The sequence below is a fragment of the Rhea americana genome, unplaced genomic scaffold, assembly GCF_003343005.1.
Source record: "Rhea americana isolate MKP2758 unplaced genomic scaffold, rheAme1 scaffold_62, whole genome shotgun sequence".
NCBI classification, from domain to species: domain Eukaryota; kingdom Metazoa; phylum Chordata; class Aves; order Rheiformes; family Rheidae; genus Rhea; species Rhea americana.
In genome coordinates this window covers 4336249-4347445 of record NW_028186779.1, presented here as the reverse complement: position 1 = coordinate 4347445, position 11197 = coordinate 4336249, and positions in this window count along the sequence as shown.

Below are 11197 nucleotides of genomic sequence, written 5' to 3'. Positions count from 1 at the left end.
TTGAGCACATGGAGGGGGGGGGAAGGTTGTCAGTACAGAATCRAGGAATACAAAAGGAAGGTAAAAATCTTATCTCATTAAGGCCAGATATATCCCTTCAGAAATGCCATCAGTTCTTTTTTMCTGTATGCTTCTTAAACATATATCACACTGCTGGGGTCACTGCTTGGATAATACAGTTCATGTAAAAGTTTGAATAGAAAATACCAACTTTAATGAGCACCAACCACTACCTGCTTTTCAGCTTTCAATAATGTGCAGTATAGACATACCACAGTCATAACCAGTTATCAGAGCTGTTGTCCACATTTCAGACACACCATACTTCTKCTTTTTTTGTTGTGTATGGCAAAATATTTGGCATCTGCTTGGGAGTTTCCAAATCTTTCGAGCTTTGTTTGTCCCCACTTTTCCCTCTAATAAAATTGTTTGTGATTCATCTTCGTAGGTACCTCTGAGTAGTTCCCAATGGGAAGAGCCACATCCTGGCTGAGGAGACAGGAAGTTTATTTTAACATAATTTCTAAAGGAAGTGGAGATCCCAACAGTTTGATTTATTTTACAAAAAGACTTCTAACCGTGATTGCCAGCAATATTACCTTAAGAAGCCATATTTAGCTGTCACTCTGGTCACTCAAGATTTTACTCAGTTTAACAGAAATCAATTTTTGCTCCTAAAGCCTATTCCAAGCWGTCAGTATCACTGCCTCCTGTTCTTCCTAATTTAACTTTAATCAAGTTCTGTGATTTAATTAACTGTAGTTTGTATTGTCTCTTCTCATGAGGTGTATAGCCCCAAACTCTTGTTTTATTTTAATTTTCATTCAGTTTCACAACTCAAGACTTAGTAACTCACAGCAGAAGGAAAATAATTGAGCTAGATTAATGACAGAAACGTAAGGACTTCCTAGTAGTTCTGCCTCATAGGTTTATCTAAGGCTGGGGAGATTATTTTGTTTTTATTCTCCCTATTTATTTTTATGGAGCTGTATTAGTTATATTTTCATTTTGCTTTGCATAAAGGGTGTCTCTGGTTGTTAGCTGAATCTTCTAAGAATAAAAAACGCAAGAGTTTATAATACTAATTTCAACATCCATACATTGAAGTAGTATCAGGATTACTTACAGCAGGATGTTCTTTGCTTGAAGTCAGTCAAAAGTTTTCCCTGTATCTGCCATGGGAGCATTCTTCCTTAAGGGTGTATGACCTAACTCCTGTTCATAAGGCTGCAGCAGTTAAAGACTGAAAAGGCTCTTCCATTACTTTAAACACTGAAAGGTTCTTCAAGGGTTCCAAAATCCCCCTTTCTTATCCCACATCTTTTGAATTAAAGAATGAAGAAGATAAAATAAGCAAGATTATTATTATCTCCCAAACATCCAGTATCACAGAGGTCAGTGACCATCCCCGAAAACCATGGGCCAAGATTTGTTTCTTATACAAGAGGCCAACTTGTAGCACTGGGCTCTGCAACACTCAACAGCGAGGACAGAACATGGGACTCCAGGTCTAACAGGACCTGTGCTATCTAGAAGGCAGCTTCCTATCACAGACCAGTCTACCACTCTGTACAACCCAGGTGACACTGAAGGGAGAGAAGCAGAGACAAGGATGATCATATATGTCACCTAGAGCATCTATTGCCTCTTATACTGCTCCTATATTTTTGCTTTTTAAAATACAATGTTAAGTACTTAAATTCCTATTTGTAAATGTCTCAGGCAATGAGATTTCTAACACTTTCTTTAGAAGAAAAGAAGTCTTCATGCTAAAAAGTTTTCTTACTAACTGACCTACTTCATTTTTTTTTCTAACTTTAAATCCCCAAATTTAAGAAGGTTTGAGAACACAGCAAGATGCAAGTTTTGGTTGGAGATTGTATCCTTAGAACCAAAATCCAGATCAGTTCAGGCTTATTTCTTAAACTATTATTTGCAATCACACTCTGTTTTCTTTACCCTTAGCAATCACTTGTCTTCTTTGATATTTAATATTGTTCTGTTTATTCTTTCACTCACACAGCATCTTCATCATGTACACATTTAAATCTCAGAGATCAAAAAAAAAATCCTAACAAATAGTATGACAAATAAAGATCATCTGGTAGGCATAAGCATAAATGAGATGCGAGACAAACATCTCAATAAACATTGAATCATCATCAATCTAGTATATATGCAAAGCCCCAAAACAACAGAATTATTTTGCAGTGAGTAATGTCTTGCCAGTGRGGTACTATGCACAGTGTGATTAATTTTCACAGTCTAATGAGTTTTCCCCACCAAAAAAGCCACTCCAGATTTATTTTGCAGTGTCAGTCTTAAATTTCATTTATTCATTTACCCTAACGTACATTTGTTACAATTTTTATCTATTGCGCTGTATTGCGAAACAGGTATCGTACACACACATGAATTCTTGTTATTTTAGCATGAGAACCTGTAAAGTTCCTAGCTTTCTGTTACAGAAAGACAGTAATGCTGTTAAGGTCAGGCCACTGCTTCTGATCCAGCAAAGAAGGAGAAACCCTTCAATAACCCACAAAGATTTGATTGAAGGTTCCTTTTATCATAGGCAAAATGCTGCTAAGTGAACTGCACCTCATAATTAAACGTTGAGGGCTAGCACTTGACTGGTGCCTGTTGATATTCTGCCTATTAAGTTAATGAGTTCGTGCCCTGCTGCCATAAAACAGGGTACGAAAGCTAGTGAAGGGAAGAGCTGGACTCCTCACAAACCTGCTAACCGCAAACTAGCCGAAGAGAAAGACAGTCAGAGCACCCTACTACCTCCTGTCACCCTCCTCTCTCCTTGAAGATCTAGGAGCCAGTGGCTAATYTGCCAAAGAAAGGATTTATTCTCACCTCAAAGCATCTCTTTTTTTTTCTACTTCTGATAAAATCATCTCAAATAAATAATGATTCATCCACTGTTCTTCCATTTCTTCTTAATGCTAATGACTGCAGAGAAGAATTCCAAAGAGAAGAGTTTAAGCTAAAGCAAGCTCACAAAACCTTTTTACTGAGGRCAGAGCAAAGTGGGGAAGGGATGTAATTTCAGGAGCACTTTAAATTACAAATTATTTTGAATTATTTATTGATAATTAATGAATGATACACACTGTTACATTATTTAGTAACTTATTGCAAAGCATATCACAGTGTACCTTAGCAGAGAGCTCTTCTGGAAGGGCTTTAGGTCCTGTAGATATTTTTACACAGTACCTCTACTTCTTTCAAAAGGACAGTAAATACTTAGGAAGTGTTCACTGAATGGAATATAAATAGAGCATCTTTAATCTACTTCACTTTTTGATTGGGTTCAACTACTTTGAAGCTACTGTCTCCTAACCAGGTATGTACACAGAATCTAAGGCCACAGCACAAGCTGAGACTGTCCCTCTACTTAGCTAGAAGTATTGTAAAGTGTTAGGACCTTTTCTAATTTCACAGCCAGAAGGCTCATGATAAACTTGCTCCACCTTACAAATGGCTCTGCTCTCACTAGAAGGAAGTCCTCCTGCTGGTAGGCTGTGGTATCTATGTGGTATCTGCTGTGAAATCTCACTGGTGGCTCCTGCTAACTTTCATCAATTTTTTTTTTTTTTTTTTTTTTGACAGGTTTAAAAAATGTGGTGAGCTGTTAGTGCATACAAACATCAGAGGTAGCTCCAGAAGCGCTTTTGTTCCATTAAGTCAGGTTTGGGAGTGGTTTCAAGGACAGTCCACACTATGCTAAAAAGAAATTAGAATTGTTAAGTGTTCGATATTAGGATTTATGTCCTRTATCATAGTGGTCTCTAGTCTCTCCTCCCACAACTTTCTTCCCCTCAAAATTGCATTAACGTGGAGGTTATACTCCTTGTGGCCCCCTGCCACAAATATCACTCTTTGCATTTTCTCTRGGTAATCCTTCTTTGTTTTCTTCTCCATGTAAGGCAAGATTTTACCAAGTCTATCCCCTTGCTCTCTTCATTTTACCCTWCTCCATGTCCTCAGCCCTAATTTCAAACAAATGCCTTTTGGGCCCCATCCTGCAGAACGACAAGTGGACACTGGCGTTCTTCACCATTTTGAGCAGCCAGTTTTTTTCCCTTGTGGTTGGTGTCTGCATACTCACATGCTACTTGTGCATGTTTCTCAGTCTCTGATTAGAGCTGGTTGGATCATTCCTACAAATTATGCATGACATGAGTGCTCATGCCTTTAGTATTAAAATAAATTATTCATGTTCTTTACAAAATGATCAGTTTTATTGCTGTTGATTAAATAATATACATAAAATATATTGTTTGCAATATATTTTGCCCATCAATCACGTCATAAATTATTCAGAAATCTTTTTTGTTATTGTGCTACCTCTGGCACAGGTTATTTGGAGACAGAGAGATAGATAAATATCCTTTTATCATATTTCCCCTCAACAGATACTTGGACTGGGAGATGGGGGAGGGAAGGGAAATATCTAAAAGTTAAAAAAATAAGAAAATGTAGATGAAAGAACTGKATGGAAAAACACTAAGATTAGATGCTTATGATTCAAACCACAATATGATTCCTTTCCTTCCTCTTTCTTCCAGTGGGGGAAGGTACTGCAGTTCAGTAATGAATTTGCTGTATACCAAATCCAGATTGAATCTCCAGGAGAGGGAGACAATGAATAGGCCAGTTGGAAGGATTGAATGCTGATGTCAATTAAACTGAATCCATGAAATAAATGAGGGGTTTCAGTGGTTGTTCTTCACAGCCACTTCAGTTTGGTATGCAAGGGAATGCTCCCGTTTTATTGCAATAGTAAATTTCAGAGCACAGAGAGAGAGCGAATATTGGCATTTCAATCAGGGCAGCTTCACACACACGCGCRCAGCCCACTCAACTCCGTGTTGAAAGCTTTATGAAAGAGAGCCTGTAGGATATCCAAGAGATTACTTACACGATTCTAAGGGATGGAGTTTTACGAAATCTTTATAACACAGCCTGGTGCCCTTGTTGAAGTGAATTTGAAATATGCCCCTGAGCTCCTCAGAGTCTGCAAACAATGCACGCAGGTRTCAGGGTATACATGCATACCTACATTTATTACAACAAACAGACATACACTCGTTTCACATACCAAGATAAGGTGTCAGTCTTGGAGATTTTTAAAAAAATCAATGGTGTTTGTAGGGGCTACYATTAATTTTCATTATCCCATCAGTCATTCAGGAAACTACAAGGTTTGTCTRTGTTGTTTTTGGTTCTAAAAAGAGAAAACAGCCATCATCAYAGGACTGAAGGTAGGAATAAGAGAGAATACAAGGTTTTAAATTTTCAAGTAATTACAGACTACACTGTATTATACCTTAATATATTCTGAGAATGTTCTTGAGGAGCTAATATTGCATGAGGATAAAATGTAGTCTTCAGCATGCTAGTAAAATATTTATAAACTCCTTCCTTTCTTGCTAGAAAAAGGGACCTATTCCATTTGTGCTATGTAGATTCTCAGAGGATTTGTAGATTTTCCTTGGCCAACTTATTAAATCACAGTCTTTTTAATAAACTAGAAATGCCTCTGCCAAAAATCGTGATAAAGGATGACCCTGAATAGAATGTGATAGTTCAGATAGACATAAAATTTAATTACTTTGGTTATTCAGAAAAAGACCCTAACATCTGTAATTTTGATAAAGTTCTGGAAACAGAACTGACAGTTAATTTTAGCCTATAGTGTATTTATAAATAATAGGCATAGACTCTGACACTAATATTCCTCAGATAGGCAAAATCTTAAACTATATAATACAATCATTTTGTAATTGTTACATAGTTAAAAATATACCACAGTTCCCAATTTAAGACTCACTTTTCACCTCACTTGAACTATGCAAATAAAGCTATTGTAGTGGGACAGGTTTATCTCAGAGTGATTGAGAAATGACATCTGTATGGGAGCTAGAAATAAAAGTGACTGGAATCCAGGCTTAAGAAGATATAAAATAAAGTAGCCCATTCCTTTAGAGAGCTTTTTGCAGTCTCTGTGCACAAATTGCCTCAAATCCACTTCCCTCATGCTTCATCTCCTGTAACTTAGAGCACCTGTCACATTGCTATGGAATTTGATTCCCAGCCATCAGGTGGTGCTGAATTCATTTTGATTTTTATATGTAATTGCTGCATTACTCATAAACCTGTTCAGTCACAATTAGTCAGGTAACGCACTGCGTCGGTAACAAAATACAGTATCCAGTCTGTCAAAGATGTGGACCTCRTTTTATTTCCCAAAACTAAAGGCTAGTTTGTAGTTCTTCAGTTCTCTGAAGTTCTTTATTGCTATTTAAAACATGAGGCCAAGCCTGCCTTCCTTACGTGTCCCACTGAGCCACTCTCTTCAGTGGAGGCTTTGGATGAGCAAAGAAAAGTACCTTCGGACTTTGAATGTATAGTATGATCATCCTAAGGTCAGGGCCTGAACTTGTAACATGACCACTGCTGTTTCAATTTCCTTAAAGAGCTAGCAACTGTTCTGCTGCTGAAAATTTGATGAGAAAGCTCGCCTCCTCTGTGATCCTGTGCACTGAGAACAGCCTTAACCTGAGTGAAAACCTATGGAAATCAATAACTGCCTGAATAGCAGTGTGCTTCTCAGCATAAGTTATGGTGACATATACTGGAGCATAGTAATTTACTGAGAAAGGTACATAGTGTTATTTGTTTAGATGATACATTTGTATGAACTGTATTTTTTGATGAACTGTATTTTTTGGTCCCTGGAAAAATGTGATCTCAAAGTACTGGCAGGTGGCTTAATGTCAATTTACTTAGCTAACTCCTGTGAAATAAATCTGGAATAACTAGGAGTAACTATGCTCAGATTTCTCCAGGCTAGTGAGTAATATTCCAGAAGTGCCACATGCAATGATTAATCTTGTTTAAATATCAAAGTTCCACTTCTGTTAACTGCATGGCACCTGCAGTTGCTATTGAAGATGACACCTTCCATTGACACCAATGAAAATTTTGAAAGATTGGTACTTGACTGAGAAAGTAACCCCCCAAAAAAAGTGGTGAGATCATGTTCAACAGCTTTTAGCTGAGCTTTTCCTGACCTTTTAGCTACACGCCATCACCTCTGGGTGGCTAGACATAACTCAGAGTCAAAGCTGCAAGCAAAGTTGTATTTCCTTTTCCAACACTAATTAAAAGGATAGGATCAAGAAATGGATAAAGGATGAGGCTAGGAGAAGGAAAAGTTGCTGCCCAACTGCTCTGGCAGGGGTGGGAGACTCCATGAAGTAGTAACTAATATCCCACCAGACAGCAGTTGCTGGCTGTAAGGAAAGAATGGACAAAAGGGGGCAAAAGCAGGCATGAACATTTTGCTATGCCCAACAATATGCTGTCCCAGGCACTTGTGGGCTTTGGGCTAGCAGGACCCTCCTCAGAGAGCTGAGGAGAGATGCTCCAGGAGCAGTCTGCAGATGCCGATGGCTCTGCAGGGGGCTGTGCCCCACTGTGGGCTGGAGCTAGCCTGAATGCAGAGCTGGGTCGCAGGGAGGCCTGGCGATGCCAGCTCACTTTCTTCCACGGCAGAGGATATGAATTGCCCAGAGGCCCTTGTGCTAGTACAGCCAAACAACCAATTATAAGCTGCAGATATGGCATACACGCTGTACTGGAATTGTTCACAAACCACATGCAATTCAAAAGCCACCATTTAACCACCCTTGTCATAACCTTAACCTTTCAGAAACTGTCATCGTCACTGAAACAATTGTTTTCTTATGGTTTCAGGTGCCAAAGAAATCATTGCACTCCACAAGTTTTATGCCTTCTAGCAGTTTCATTCACTTCAGACAATTGGATCAGCATTGTACAGCTGCTATTCCTGCAGTTTTTCAGCATTTGCCTGAGTTTATACAAGGGATAAAACAGAGAGGGCAATTCCTCTCTTAGCCAGAAGAAAAGAACTATCGTTCCTCTCCTGTGGAAGCAAAGCAAGAATGAAGTAAAGTCAGTGTGATCTGAATAGAGATACAATTCACTGGGGAAAATCATAGGTGGAACCCAGCAGTTTCCTTGGATCAATTACATTTACAGTAATTATTTGCACACTAAGATCAATTATTATATAAACAAGCAAGGCAGCTCTGCATCAAAAAAAAAACAGTAAGAGAAAAACCTCATTGAAGGATATTTCTAAGTCGCAAAGCTATGGCAAGTCCTTAATTATTAACGATGTGAGAACCCATTGCCAATATTATAATTGCCGTAAATATATGATGCAAGTACACAACTAAAATCTATTAATGTAAAATCTATTATATTTATTCTGTGCTTACTGAGATAATATTTTTCTGTTCCTGTGGTAAAATTTTCATACCAAAACAAAACTCACTGTCAGCAGACTGAAGCTCTCACCTTTGCAGATGGTTAGGGATATTCTTTCCTTCCATGTCTGTTGCATAGTCTAATGAGCACAGGGCAGTCCCATTTGATATTCCATTCCATTGGCATTAATCTTGACCTGAGATATATAGCTAGTTTTGATCTCAGCCATACCATCTTTTTTCAATGTTGGAGTTGTTATTAAGGTTTCAGGATGAAAACATGGATTATATCTGGGGACAAMAAACCTCACTCATTTGAGGAGCAAACCAAGGAAACTGACAGATGGAGGGGAGCTGCGTCCAGGTTAATAAACTGTACCTGCTTCTCTGTTTAGTACACAAGAGCTCAGCATACAGCTTTTCAGGCTGCAAGTCTGGCTTCCCTGGGGATGCTCAAAGCAAGCCTGGGGAAAGTAGAGGAAAAAAAGAATATTTTATTCCCTTGTTTAACCATTTCCACTTAGAACTCATCACCAGCCAAGCTGCCAGCAGTCCGTGGACTAGTCAGTTAAGATTTCTGCTTTTGCCAGGTCCTGAAATGGTAATAATTCTACGAGAAGGAAAACTGYCCTATTATAACATTTAACTACCTGTTTCTATGCTTTGGTAATATCGGAGAATGAAGAAGCACAAAACTACCCTCTCACTTGCAAATACTTTTGTGAGAAGTAAAGACAACATGATCATTAAAAATTCTGTGGTCCTTTGAAGCAAACATTAGACATCTACCCCCAAACCATCATAAAGTTCTAGCTCTCTTCCATATTTTTCTATTTTCTTGTGAACTTAAATAAGACATTTTGACCCCGAATGTTGCATGATTTTATTGTCAGTTCCTAAAGAAGAGAGAGGTGATTTCACAAAAACAGGGAAGTGATTCCTATGTATTCTTTACCTTCATCACAAGAGGGTGACAGGGCTGTGTTAGTAAATTGCCTTCTGAATAAGAGAAGTTATAGGAACACATAGAAATATATTTTTGTTATCACACCCAGGCAATAATCACTGATCCTAGTGGTTTATTTTAACCCTCTTTTTCAATTTAGCATTGCTGTAATCTCTTGTGCTGTGAGCTATAATATTTAAAACCTCATTAAGTCTATGACCTTTCAGTTAACCTGTTAGCTCACTGTTGTGTTGCGTTCCTTCTCTCTGGCAGGTCTGGAACAGGAGAATTTACACACTGGAGGTTACTATATTACCACCTTCAACATCCAGCCAACAGCAAACTCCACCACCTTTAGTGTGAGGGAGAAAATAAATAATGCAGAGAAGAATCAAGCTCAGGACAAAGGTATAGGCTGCAYGAAAGCATGAACAACCCATTTTTTTGTTGTTGTTGTTGCAGACAATCCTACTGATGCCTTGTTATTCAACATATTCCAGGCAAACAGCCTAGAATCTGACCAGTCAGTAGAGATAGATACCTGGAAAAGACTACAGACCTGGCTGTAGATAGAACATGTATTTCGGGAGGGACTTACAGTCTAAAATGTCTCAGAAACATCCCGCAATGTTTGGTAACAATGTATTTACTGGCTTTATTAAACCTCAGTAGTCTTCATTCTCCTCACATTTCAATAGCTTACTCTTTACTCATCCAATCTGAGTCTTGTTTACTACAGAGAACAAGTGAACAGTGATTTGACAGTGTTCCTGAAATTCATCCAAATACTATTTAAGGGCTGTGATTTCTTAAAAGAAATATACAACTGCCAAAATTAAGAGCCAGTGAGACATGGCTCTGTCTGTTGGTCCATGACAATAAACATTGTTACAACAGAATGTAAAAGTCAGTGGAGAATAATTTACTTACAGTGTAATGCCAGTGCGAATAGTCTTCTACTCTGGGCTCTTCACATGCCTTAGCTTGAGCATGCCAGAGACAATAGTGCACTGCAATAGAAATTGCCCTAGTGAGGTTTTCATCATCCTGAAAGACAGTGTGTCCAATACACAGCACAGCAAGTCCTGGCTACACTAATTAACCACCTTTCAAAAAACCCTGAAATCCTGAGGAGTCCTTGCACAATGGAAGAACTCCATTGACTGTTTTGCTCAGTTCATGTTTGAGACACTGATGGCTGAAAGATGTGTAGTACAGACTTGAATAGGAGCAATGCTGTATCTGAAGTATTATGCACAGTAGTAATCATGTAAAAAAGCAATCCGCACTACTACGTTCATATAGCTTAATTTTAGAGATCACTTTTGATCACTGATTAATGGGAGAATTTACTGCTGAAGTCAAGCTGACAGAAATCCTTGGTAAGGATTTCCATAACGTCTTGATAGTCCTAAGCTGTGCGTGACTTGTGTGCACAGTCTCTCTGGAATCTGTTCCTCCTACAACAAGGTGTGCAGGGAGCAAGTGGTAAGTCAAATATGTTCTTGGCTTAGAGATACCTTTGGTATTGCAGATATCATAAGTCTAAAATTATTCAGTTTTTAATCTTAGCTATGGCAGTGATGAACTTTATAATGGGTCACAAATCAACTATTTCTTTTTTTTCACAAATTTTCGGGAGTCAATTGTTCTCATACATTCATTCTGCAAAAACGTTAAAGATATTTTGTAGTTTGTGAAATACTCTCCTCTTGTTCTGATCCTTCAGCATGCAGCACTACAAAATGTCACCATAACAGGTAGATGCTGCTTTATTTAGMATGCACATAGGTGTGGAAAGCATACACATCCCGAGGCACTACACCTCACCCTCAAGCCCTGCCAGCAGCCCTGTCAAGGCCAACAGCATATAATCAATTTGTCTGCAGCAAGTGTACTTCATAACCCAGCAGCCCTGCTCTATGCACACAGGGTGATTCAC